At 41.9% G+C, this 13,392-nt stretch overlaps 1 protein-coding gene across 4 annotated transcripts in view; it reads right to left on the bottom strand.

Moving 5' to 3' along the window:
• Nucleotides 1–13,392, bottom strand: part of L3MBTL2 (L3MBTL histone methyl-lysine binding protein 2) — a 517,603-nt gene that overhangs the window by 87,862 nt on the left and 416,349 nt on the right. The window lies entirely within an intron of this gene.

Raw genomic sequence — 13,392 nt, 5'->3', positions numbered from 1 at the left:
GGAGATGTTGTACAGTCACATTGAGGGTCTCCACCCTCTTAGTGAGGGTGACAAGGTGACCTGCAACCTCTGCTGGATCCATCTGGGTTCCACTAATATGTAAAGCACCTAGTTGATCAGTTAGGATCTCAACTTGCGGAAGCAATGGACATCCACTATTATCCCACCACCCTTGTGTTTGGCTGTGGGATTCGCGGTTACTCAGTATGTACCCCAGGCGTCACTCTCAGTCTTAGGCGGAGAGTTTGGGGTAACAAAATCATTTACCGCTATCCATCTAATTAGTTTTACTGATGGTAAGGAGGGACTCTCAGAATTACAGGAGTCACGAGTTAGTATAAGCTTGTGCAACGTTAAGAGTTAGCATCTAGTATGCAATAGCTTCAGAGTTAGTATATAGCATGCCCTCAGTTTAGTATATAGTATGCCATAGGTTTAAGGTTGGTATATAGCATGTCCTCAGTTCAGTTTAGTATATAGTATGCCATAGGTTCAGAGTTAGTATAGCATGTCCTCAGTTTAGTATATAGTATGCCATAGGTTCAGAGTTAGTATAGCATGTCCACAGTTTGATATATACTATGCAGTAGGTTCAGAGTTTGTATAGCATGTCCACAGTTTGATATATACAATGCAGTAGGTTCAGAGTTAGTACAGCATGTCCACAGTTTGATATATACTATGCAGTAGGTTCAGAGTTAGTATAGCATGTCCACAGTTTGATATATACTATGCAGTAGGTTCAGAGTTAGTATAGCATGTCCACAGTTTGGTATGTACTATGCAGTAGGTTCAGAGTTAGTATAGCATGTCCACAGTTTGGTATATACTATGCAGTAGGTTCAGAGTTTGTATCGCATGCACACAGTTTGGTATATACTATGCAGTAGGTTCAGAGTTTGTATAGCATGCACACAGTTTGGTATATACTATGCAGTAGGTTCAGAGTTAGTATAGCATGTCCACAGTTTGGTATACACTATGCAGTAGGTTCACTCTGAGTTCCAGGACATTAATCAGAGCAGGTAACAGGCATATACTTGCAGTTAGTTGGTCCTGGCTAGAAAGCCAGTGGCAAGAAGGTAGACAGTCCTTCACGATGTAGTTAGGCATCCAGGTTTGGATATGTGGACAGAGTCTTCAGCTACCATGGAGCTAGCAGGGTGCGCACTCCATTAGTGGAACACCCTGCTTAGCACCTGTCTTCAATTTAAGGGCTGAATGGTAAGTGGGCGGAGTCACAGAAGGCCCGGCGGCCACTGCGTTCCACGCTGGAGCGCAAGCCAGCGTATCATCGCAGACGGCCGGTGCGTTCCACGCTGGAGAGCAAGCCAGCGTATCGTCACAGGGACCCGCTGCGGTCCAAGCTGTATTGTTACAGGAAGATAGTGCAGATAGAGACCGGGGGCAAGGTAGTGAGACTGGGGGAGGAATGGAAGGAGGGACTAGAACAGTTCAGAAGGAAAGGTGTAGGGTAAAAAATATACATAAGCCTCTCAAATGCATGTATACTAATGCCAGAAGCCTGACTAATAAAACTGGTGAACTGGAATTAGTGATGTGTGAGGAGGACTATGACATAGTGGGAATAACTGAGACATGGCTGGATGATAGCTATGACTGGGCAGTTAATGTACAGGGTTACAGTCTGTTTAGAAAACCGGAGAGGGGGAGGGGTCTGCCTTTATGTAAAGTCTGGTCTAAAGCCCACACTCCGTGAAGATATAAGTGAGGGACATGAACATGTGGAGTCACTGTGGGTAGAGATACATGGCGCTAAAAACAATAATAAATTACTAATAGGAGTTTACTATAAACCACCTTATATACCTGAGTCCACAGAAAATCTACTACTAAATGAGATTGACGAGGCGGCAAATCATAATGAGGTGGTTATTATGGGGGACTTCAACTACCCAGATATAGACTGGGAAACTGAAACTTGTATATCTCATAAAGGAAACAGGTTCTTGGCAATAACCAAAGACAATTACCTCTCCCAACTGGTTCAGGACCCGACTAGAGGGACGGCCATACTGGACTTAGTATTAACCAATAGGCCTGACAGACATGCAGGTTGGGGGACACCTGGGAAATAGTGACCACAAAGTAATAACCTTCCAATTATCATTCAAGAGAGCGTTTCTACAGGGAGGAACAAAAATACCAAACTTCAAAAAAGCTAAATTTAGCCAACTAAGAGAGGCCATAGGCCTAACGAAATGGGATAAAGTCCTCAGAAATAAAAATACAGCCACAAAATGGGATATCTTTAAAAGCATCCTAAAATCTCATTTTGAGAGGTACATACCGTATGGGAATAAAAGGTTAAGGAACAAAAAGAAACCAATGTGGATAAACAGAACTGTAAAGAAAGCAATAAATGACAAAAAGAAAGCATATAAAGCACTAAAACAGGAAGGTAGCACAGAAGCACTGAAAAACTATAAGGAAAAAAATAGAACATGTAAAAAACAAATAAAAGTGGCCAAACTAGAGACCGAGAGATTAATTGCCAAAGAGAGTAAAACTAACCCTAAAATGTTCTTCAATTATATAAATGTTAAAAATTATAAATCTGAAGGTGTCGGCCCGTTAAAGAGTAATGAGGGGGGAGTCGCAGAGAGCGACGAGGAGAAAGCAAAGTTGTTAAATATTTTTTTCTCCAATGTATTCACTGAGGAAAATAAACTGTCAGTTAACATGCCGAATGTTGAAATAAATTCCCCATTAAAAGTGTCCTCCTATCTGACCCAGGAAGAAGTACAACAGCGACTTAAAAAGATTAAAATAGACAAATCGCCAGGACCGGATGGCATACACCCCCGTATCCTAAGGGAATTAAGTAATGTCATAGCCAGACCCTTATTTCTGATATTTGCAGATTCTATATTGACAGGGAATGTCCCACAGGATTGGCGCATGGCAAATGTGGTGCCAATATTCAAAAAGGGTCCAAAAACAGAGCCTGGAAACTATAGGCCGGTAAGTTTAACATCTGTTGTGGGTAAACTGTTTGAAGGTTTTCTGAGAGATGCTATGTTAGAGCATCTTAACGGAAATAAGCAAATAACGCCATATCAGCATGGCTTCGTGAGGGATCGGTCATGTCAAACTAATTTAATCAGTTTCTATGAGGAGGTAAGTTCTAGACTTGACAGCGGCGAATCAATGGATGTCGTGTATCTGGACTTCTCCAAAGCATTTGACACTGTACCACATAAAAGGTTAGTATATAAAATGAGAATGCTCGGACTGGGAGAAAACGTCTGTAAGTGGGTAAGTAACTGGCTCAATGATAGAAAACAGAGGGTGGTTATTAACGGTACATACTCAGATTGGGTCACTGTCACTAGTGGAGTACCTCAGGGGTCAGTATTGGGCCCTATTCTCTTCAATATATTTATTAATGATCTTGTAGAAGGCTTGCATAGTAAAATATAAATTTTCGCAGATGACACTAAACTGTGTAAAGTAATTAACACTGAAGAGGACAGTATACTACTACAGAGCGATCTGGATAGATTGGAGGCTTGGGCAGATAAGTGGCAGATGAGGTTTAACACTGACAAATGTAAAGTTATGCACATGGGAAGGAATAATGCAAGTCATCCATACTTATTAAATGGTAAAACACTCGGTAACACTGACATGGAAAAGGATCTAGGAATTTAAATAAACAGCAAACTAAGCTGCAAAAAACAGTGTCAGGCAGCTGCTGCCAAGGCCAATAAGATAATGGGTTGCATCAAAAGGGGCATAGATGCCCGTGATGAGAACATAGTCCTACCACTTTACAAATCATTAGTTAGACCACACATGGAGTACTGTGTACAGTTCTGGGCTCCAGTGAACAAAGCAGACATAGCAGAGCTGGAGAGGGTCTAAAGGAGGGCAACTAAAGTAATAACTGGAATGGGGCAACTACAGTACCCTGAAAGATGATCAAAATTAGGATTATTCACTTTAGAAAAAAGACGACTGAGAGGAGATCTAATTAATATGTATAAATATATCAGGGGACAGTACAGAGATCTATCCCATCATCTATTCATTCCCAGGACGGTGACTGTGACGAGGGGACATCCTCTGCGTCTGGAGGAAAGAAGGATTGTACACAAACATAGAAGAGGATTCTTTACGGTAAGAGCAGCCAGACTATGGAACTCTCTGCCTGAGGAGGTGGTGATGGTGAGTACAATAAAGGAATTCAAGAGGGGCCTGGATGTATTTCTGGAGTGTAATAATATTACAGGATATAGCTACTAGAGAGAGATTGTTGATCCAGGGATTTATTCTGATTGCCTGATTGGAGTCGGGAAGGAATTTTTATTCCCCTAAAGTGAGGAAAATTGGCTTCTACCTCACAGTTTTTTTTTTTGCCTTCCTCTGGATCAACTTGCAGGATGACAGGCCGAACTGGATGGACAAATGTCTTTTTTCGGCCTTATGTACTATGTTACAGTTTTGAATACCTTAAGGAGTGTACTTTCTTAGATGGAGTCACTTTTTTGAAATTTCTATTCTAGGGGCGCAACAGGGGGCTTCAAATGGGACATGGTATAAATAAAACCAGTCCTGCAAAATCTGCCTTCCAAAACCCATATGGTGTTCCACTCCTTCTATGTCGTAGTTTACGACCACATATGGGGTGTTTCTACAAACTACAGAATCAGGGAAACCCATTTTGAGTTTTGTTTGGCAGTTAACCCTTGTTTTATTCCTGGAAAAAATTGATTATATTGGAAAATTTTCCCAAAAATAGAAATTTTGAAATTGTTTCTCAATCTGCCATTAACTCTTCTGGAAGACCTAAAGGGTTAATAAAGTTTGAAATAACTGTTTTGTATACCTTGAGGGGTGTAGTTTCTAGAATGTGGTCATTTTTTGGAGGTTTCTATTATCTAAGCCTCACAATATGACTTCAAACCTGAACTGGATTTTGAAGATTTCTGAATAATTTCAAAATTTGCGTCTAAACTTCTAAGCCCTGTAACATCCCCCAAAAATAAAATATATTTCCCAAAATGCTACAAACATGAAGTAGACATATGGGGAATTTAATGTCATCACAATTTTTGGGGGTATTACTATGTATTACAGAAGTAGAGAAACTGAAACTTTGAAATTTGCTAATTTTTCAAAATTTTGGGTAAATATGGTATTTTTTTATGCAAAAAACTGAACTTTTTTGACCCAATTTTAGCAGTGTCATGAAGTACACTATGTGATGAAAAAACAATCTCAGAACGGCCTGGGTAAGTCAAAGCGTTTTAAAGTTATGAGCACTTAAAGTGACACTGGTCAGATTTGCAAAAAATGGCCAAGTCCTTAAGGTGAAATAGGGCTGAGTCCTTAAGGGGTTAAGGACCCATGATGTACCGGTACGTCATCTATAGTTCCGATGACCGCCGCCCGTCGGGCGGTGATCAGAACACGGTGCCTGCTCAAATCATTGAGCAGGCACCACGGCTAAATGCGCGGGGGGACCACCCGTGTCGGCGATCGCCGCAAACCGCAGGTCAATTCAGACCTGCGGTTTGCGACTTTTTATTTCACAATGTTTTTATTGAATATTATAAAACATACATCACAAGCGACATAGCTTTCTTTGCTTGACAATCATTTATATACTTCTCACAATAATAATCGTCATACTGTGTCCTTGTGCAGGGACAAAGGGAAGGGGGGGATAGGAATGGAGTTGGAGGGACATAGGGTAAGAACACGGTAGTCGGCGGTGCCATCGGGTTTGTAAAATCTGCTTTGAATACCTTGAGGGGTGTAGTTTCTTAGATGGGGTCACTTTTATGGAATTTCTACTCTAGGGTTGCATCAGGGGAGCTTCAATTGGGACATGATGTAAAAAAAAAAAAAAAGTCGAGCTAAATCTGCCTTCCAAAAACCGGATGGCATTCCTTTCCTTCTGCGCCCTGCCGTGTGCCCGTACGGTAGTTTACGACCACATATGGGGTGTTTCTGTAAACTACAGAATCAGGGCCATAAATATTGAGTTTGGTTTGGCTGTTAACCCTTGCTTTGTAACTGGAATAAAATTATTAAAATGGAAAATCTGCCAAAAAAGTGAAATTTTCAAATTGTATCTCTATTTTCCATTAATTCTTGTGGAACACCTAAAGGGTTAACAACATTTGTAAAATCAGTTTTGAATACCTTGAGGGGTTTAGTTTCTTATATGGGGTCACTTTTATGGAATTTCTACTCTAGGGGTGCATCAGGGGGGCTTCAAATGGGACATGGTGTAAAAAAAAAACAGTCCAGCAAAATCTGCCTTTCAAAAACCGTATGGCATTCCTTTCCTTCTGCGCCCTGCCGTGTGCCCGTACAGTAGTTTACGATCACATATGGGGTGTTTCTGTAAAGTACAGAATCAGGGCCATAAATATTGAGTTCGGTTTGGCTGTTAACCCTTGCTTTGTAACTGGGAAAAAAAATGATTGTATATATTGCATATATTTATACATGTATTTGTTACTTCGGTGGCGCACTATTCATTAAACACTGCAGATAATATGCTGGTCCTTGGCTGAGCCCAGTAGTACTACCTAATTATTTCACACCTGAGTTCTCTTCTGGCTGAGCCCAGTAGTACTACCTAATTATTTCACACCTGAGTTCTCTCTCCTCCTTTGAGGGTGGAGTCCGAACTCTGGGAGCATTTAAAACTGAGCGAGTCAGGGTCCAACATGGAGTCATGATTAAGAGCAGGTGTGCTCGAAACGCGTAGACAATCCTCTGTAGAGCCAACTCAGGAGTTTGGGATTCTCTTGCTGCACAAACAAATTTTTTGTACCGTATTTAATAAAGGAACTAAAGAAAAATCTAATAACTGAAAAGTGCTGGACATGTTTGATGTCTTACATCAAACAAACTATTATTTAAAACAAGGGGGTCATTTATCAAACTGGTGTAAAGTAGAACTGGCTTAGTTGCCCATAGCAACCAATCAGATCCTACCTTTCATTTTCCAAAGGATCTGTCAAAAATAAAAGGTGGAATCTAATTGGTTGCTATGGGCAACTAAGCCAGTTCTACTTTACACCAGTTTGATAAATGACCCCACATGTTTTTGTTTGGTGATTTTTTTTATTTTTCATGTCACTATCTTTTTAAAAAAAATATCCTAAAATCCTGTTTTCATACTGCCCACTAAGGCACTATTGCTTGGTCTGTACAGTTCACTTTTCTGTAGTGTCCTCCTCATTATTACATGCAGGATATAATATATACACATACAGTACAGACCAAAAGTTTGGACACACCTTCTCATTCAAAGAGTTTTCTTTATTTTCATGACTATGAAAATTGTACATTCACACTGAAGGCATCAAAACTATGAATTAACACATGTGGTATTATATACATAACAAAAAAGTGTGAAACAATTGAAAATATGTCATATTCTAGGTTCTTCAAAGTAGTCACCTTTTGCTTTGATTACTGCTTTGCACACTCTTGGCATTCTCTTGATGAGCTTCAAGAGGTAGTCACCTGAAATGGTCTTCCAACAGTCTTGAAGGAGTTCCCAGAGATGCTTAGCACTTGTTGGCCCTTTTGCCTTCACTCTGCATCCAGCGCACCCCAAACCATCTCGATTGGGTTCAGGTCCGGTGACTGGAGCCCAGGTCATCTGGCGCAGCACCCCATCCTTCATGGTCAAATAGCCCTTACACAGCTTGGAGGAGTGTTTGGGGTCATTGTCCTGTTAAAAATTAAATGATGGTCCAACTAAACACAAACCGGATGGAATAGCATGCCGCTGCAAGATGCTGTGGTAGCCATGCTGGTTCAGTATGCCTTCAATTTTGAATAAATCCCCAACAGTGTCACCAGCAAAGCACCCCCACACCATCACACCTCCTCCTCCATGCTTTACGGTGGGAACCAGGCATGTAGAGTCCATACGTTCACCTTTTCTGCGTCGCACAAAGACACGGTGGTTGGAACCAAAGATCTCAAATTTTGACTCATTAGACCAAAGCACAGATTTCCACTGGTCTAATGTCCATTCCTTGTGTTCTTTAGCCCAAACAAGTCTCTTCTGCTTTTTGCCTGTCCTTAGCAGTGGTTTCCTAGCAGATATTCTACCATGAAGGCCTGATTCACACAGTCTCCTCTTAACAGTTGTTCTAGAGATGTGTCTGCTGCTAGAACTCTGTGTGGCATTGACCTGGAGTGACTCAGATGAACTTATCCTCCGCAGCAGAGGTGACTCTTGGTCTTCCTTTCCTGGGGCGGTCCGCATGTGAGACAGTTTCTTTGTAGCAATGGATGGTTTTTGTGACTGCACTTGGGGACACTTTCAAAGTTTTCCCAATTTTTCAGACTGACTGACCCTCATTTCTTAAAGTAATGATGGCCACTAGTTTTTCTTTACTTAGCTGCTTTTTTCTTGCCATAATACAAATTCGAACAGTCTATTCAGTAGGACTATCAGCTGTGTATCCACCTGACTTCTCCACAATGCAACTGATGGTCCCAACCCCATTTATTAGGCAAGAAATCCCACTTATTAAACCTGACAGGGCACACCTGTGAAGTGAAAACTATTTCAGGTGACTACCTCTTGAAGCTCATCAAGAGAATGCCAAGAGTGTGCAAAGCAGTAATCAAAGCAAAAGGTGGCTAATTTGAAGAACCTAGAATATGACATATTTTCAGTTGTTTCACACTTTTTGGTTATGTATATAATTCCACATGTGTTTATTCATAGTTTTGATGCCTTCAGTGTGAATCTACAATTTTTACAGTCATGAAAATAAAGAAAACTCTTTGAATGAGAAGGTGTGTCCAAACTTTTGGTCTGTACTGTACATACTGTGAGAAGGCACAAGGTGCCATAATAGATGATAGATACGTGTCACCGAGGTGCCTGGCCTCAGTGAAATGAACCGGTAATGTTTCATCAGTAACCCTAGGTTACTGACAGTTGCTAGAGGTAGTTTAGCTGCTAGCTGCAGCTGATCCGGGCCAGGTTTCATTGGAGTAGTCAAAGAGCAGGGTGGGATGACTACTCCCACGTACCCAGGCCAGGTGTTGGCTGGCCTATTTAAGCCAGGAATCCCAGGAGAGCTGGGGGTGTGGTTCCTAGTCTGGAAGTGTAACAGGCTGGGAGTAAAGCTGTGTGGTGTGTTGCTGTGGATAAGCCTGCCGTGGCCTAATCTTTTTTCCCCCTCTCCAGCGGGTGGTGGAACTCTGGAGCTACAGAGGACTGTGAGTTAGACCATTTTCATATGAACTGTGTTTCTTTGTGTTTACCCGCTGAAGTAAGCAAGCATTTGTTTAAAGCTGTGTTTGAGCAAAATAAAAGACTATTGTTTAAATGACACCTGAAGTCACTGTTTGAGCTGATTCCCACAATACATACAAACAGTACTGTGCAAAGTACAAACTAACAAAGTGCAAAGTGAACAAAGAAACAATAAATCTAAGTCAAATAAATACTTGTGAAGCGACCCTTCAAAACAGCTCCAATTCCTCTAGGTACACTTACACAGTTTTTAAAGGAACTTGGCAGGGAGGTTGTTTCAAATATCTTGGAGTATTAACCACAGATCTTCTGTGGATATAGGCTTGCCCGAATCCTTCTGTCTCTTCATATAATCTGAGAAGGCACAAGGTGCCATAGTAGACGATAGACACGAGTCACCGAGGTGCCTGGCCTCGGTGAAATGAACTGGTAACGTTTTGTCAGTAACCCTAGGTTACTGACACTTGTTAGTAGTAGTTTAGCTGCTGGCTGCAGCTGATCCGGGCTGAGTTTCATTGGAATAGTCAAAGAGCGGTGGGATGACTACTCTCACGTATCCAGACCAGGTTTTGGCTGGCCTATCTAAGCTAGGAAGCCCAGGAGAGCTGGAGGTGTTGTTCCTAGTCTGGAAGTGTGATAAAATGGGAGTACAGCTGTGTGGAGTATTTCAGCGGAGAAGCCTGCAGTTGCCAAGTCTTTTCCCCCTCAAGCTGGTGGTGAAAACCAGGAACTACAGAGGGCTGTGAGTCAGACCACTTCACATGGACTGTGTTTTTTGTATGTTTACATGTTGAAGTAAGCAAGTATTTGTTGAGTCAGTTTTGGACAAAATAAAAAGACAATTGTTTGAACTATATCTGAAGTCACCATTTGAGCTGATCGCCACAAATTGGTGGAGGATGCGTGCATAAACTCGTGGACGAACTACATGTCCTGGGTCAAAGCCGCAACACAGAGCCAAACCATGTCAGCCGTCATGGAGGAGGTGATTAAAGGGGTTCTCCAGGAATTAAGAAAATGAAAATACTTATTATTACTTTCTAATAAATATATTCCCAAATATCTTTCATTAGTTAGAGTGGCTAGTTCGGTCTATGGAGCAATCACTGAGAGAAATAAAATGGCTGCTGTCCTGCCAGTACACAGAGAACCTGTCCGAATCACACAGGAGGACAAGTTACTTCCCAACACTAAGCTGAAGAGCTGCCTCAACCTCCTCTCTGATCTGTGGGAATGGAAATGATAGGAGACATGAAGTACACAGAGGAGGGTGGGGGGTAATGAGCAGCAGCACTTGTATGCAGTCTCCATTACCACAGCTCCATCTCGCCACAGTCTGTACTGTCCGTCCTCTCTGTACGTCGTGTCTCCTCTGAAGTAAATTCCCCAGAGATTTAGCTAAAGTTCTTATCAGCTGTATTCAGGATCATAATTAGAGATTAGCACATTTCAAATTTAGAAATTCGCTCACGCTTCGTTTACTGGTTTACACTCCTGCATAACAGAAACGGGATGGATCCGTTATGCAGCTAAGGCTACTTTCACACTTGGGTTCGGTTCGTATCCGTCTGGTGCACAGACGGATCCGCACCTATAATGCAAACGCTTGCATCCGTTCAGAACGGATCCGTCTGCATAACAGCTTTTTCAGATCTGAGTTTTTCACACCAATGAATTTAATACAGGGGTGGGAGGGAGGGGGGACCGCACTGGCCACCAATGAATTTAATACTGGGGAGGGAGGGGGGCTGCACTGGCCACCAATGAATTTAATACTGGGGAGGGAGGGAGGGGGCCCATACTGGCCACCAATGAATTTAATACTGGGGAGGGAGGGAGGGAGGGAGGGAGGGGGGCCACACTGGCCACCAATGAATTTAATACTGGGGAGGGAGGGCCGCACTGGCCACCAATGAATTTAAAACTGGGGAGGGAGGGGGGTCTGGCCCCTGCTGCCTGGCAGCACCTGATCTCTTACAGGGGGCTATGATATGCACAATTAACCCCTCAGGTGCGGCACCTGAGGGGTTAATTGTGCCGATCACAGCCCCCTGTAAGAGATCGGGTGCTGCCAGGCAGCAGAGGACAGTCATGTACACAGTTCTTAGTATATGCTAACTTGAAGCGTCTCCATCACCATGGGAACGCCTCTGTGTTAGAATATACTGTTGGATCTGAGTTTTCACGATCTAACTCAAATCCGATGGTATATTCTTACATAGAGGCGTTCCCATGGTGATGGGGACGCTTCAAGTTAAAATATACCATCGGATTGGAGAAAACTCCGATCCGATGGTATATTAATAGGGACTCCTGACTTTACATTGAAAGTCAATGGGGGACGAATCCGTTTGCAATTGCACCATATTGTGTCAAAGCCAAACGGATCCGTCCCCATTGACTTGCATTGTAAGTCAGGCCGCATCCGTTTGGCTCCGCACGCCCAGACGGACACCAAAACGCTGCAAGCTGCGTTCGGGTGTCCGCCTGCCGAGCGAAATCGAGACGAAACAGAGCTAGACTTATGCAATCTGAGCGGATCCGCATTCACTCAGAATGCATTGGGGCTGTACGGATCATGTTCGCGGCCGCTTTTGAGAGCATTTAAACGGAACTCACAAGTGGAACCCCAAACGCAAGTGTGAAAGTAGCCTCATAGACTTCTATTATGACGGAATGAATAACGGAATGCCTCTAAAGGCATTCCGTTATGCATTCTATCATATAATTGCGTTATGGTCCATGGTAACGGGATCCATAATGCAATTCACCTTTTACCAGTAACCGAATCACAAACTAATTTCATAACCGGAAATTCGCTCATCTCTAATCATAATCACTGATAAAAAGAGAAGAGAGGAGGATGAGACAGCCCTTTACCTCAGTGTTGTGAATTAACTTGTCCTCCTGTGTGATTAGGACAGGTTTTGTGTGAACTAATAGAACAGCAGCCAATTTGTTTCCCCTGATAATTGCTCCCCAGACAAAACGAGCCATAATATATAATGAAAGGCATTTGGAAATGTATTTTCATTTTCTTAATTTTCGAGGACCCCTTTAACCAGCTCAGCCCCCCCTAGCTTAAACTCCCTTAATGACCAGACCACTTTTTACAATTCTGCACTACACTACTTTCACGGTTTATTGCTCGGTCATGCAACTTACGACCCAAATGAATTTTACCTTCTTTTCTTCTTACTAACAGAGTTTTCATTTGGTGGTATTTCATTGCTGCTGACATTTTTACATTTTTTTTATATTAATCAAAAATGACCGAAATGTTTGCAAAAAAAATGACATTTTTCACTTTCTGTTGTAAAATTTTTCAAATAAAACTACATTTCTATATACATTTTTCTCTAAATTTATTGTTCTACATGTCTTTGATAAAAAAAATGAAATAAATGTATATTTATTGGTTTGGGTAAAAGTTATAGCATTTACAAACTATGGTTGAAAAAAATTAATTTACGCACTTTGACTTTCTGAGCACCTGTCATGTTTCCTGAGGTTCTACAATGCCCAGACAGTAGAAACACCCCACAAATGCCCCCATTTCGGAAAGTAGACACCATAAGGTATTCAATGATGGGCATAGTGAGTTCATGGAAGTTTTTATTTTTTGTCACAAGTTAGCGGAAATTGAATTTTTTCTTTTTTTTCTTACAAAGTCTCATATTCCACTATTTGTGACAAAAAATACAATTTTACATGAACTCACCATACCCCTCACGGAATACCTTGTGGGTGTCTTCTTTCTAAAATGGGGTCACTTGTGGGGTATTTATACTGCCCTTGCATTTTAGGGGCCCTAAAGCGTGAGAAGTAGTTTGGAATCCAAATGCGTAAAAATGCCCTGTGAAATCCTAAAAGTACTCATTTGAATTTGGGCCCCTTTGCGCACCTAGGCTGCAGAAAAGTGTCACACATGTGGTATCGCCGTACTCAGAAGAAGTAGCGCAATGTGTTTTGGCATGTATTTTTACATATATCCATAACCCCAAAACACATTGCCCTACTTCTCCTGAGTACGGCGATACCACATGAGTGACACTTTTTTGCAGCCAAGATGTGCGAGTTCATGTAAAAAAAAAAATTTGTCACAAGTTATATGTTGTGCC

Source organism: Bufo gargarizans, chromosome 7 (assembly GCF_014858855.1).
Source record: "Bufo gargarizans isolate SCDJY-AF-19 chromosome 7, ASM1485885v1, whole genome shotgun sequence".
Lineage (NCBI taxonomy): Eukaryota > Metazoa > Chordata > Amphibia > Anura > Bufonidae > Bufo > Bufo gargarizans.
Note: the sequence above shows the minus strand (reverse complement) of the source record. Positions and strands in the feature narration are given on the sequence as shown.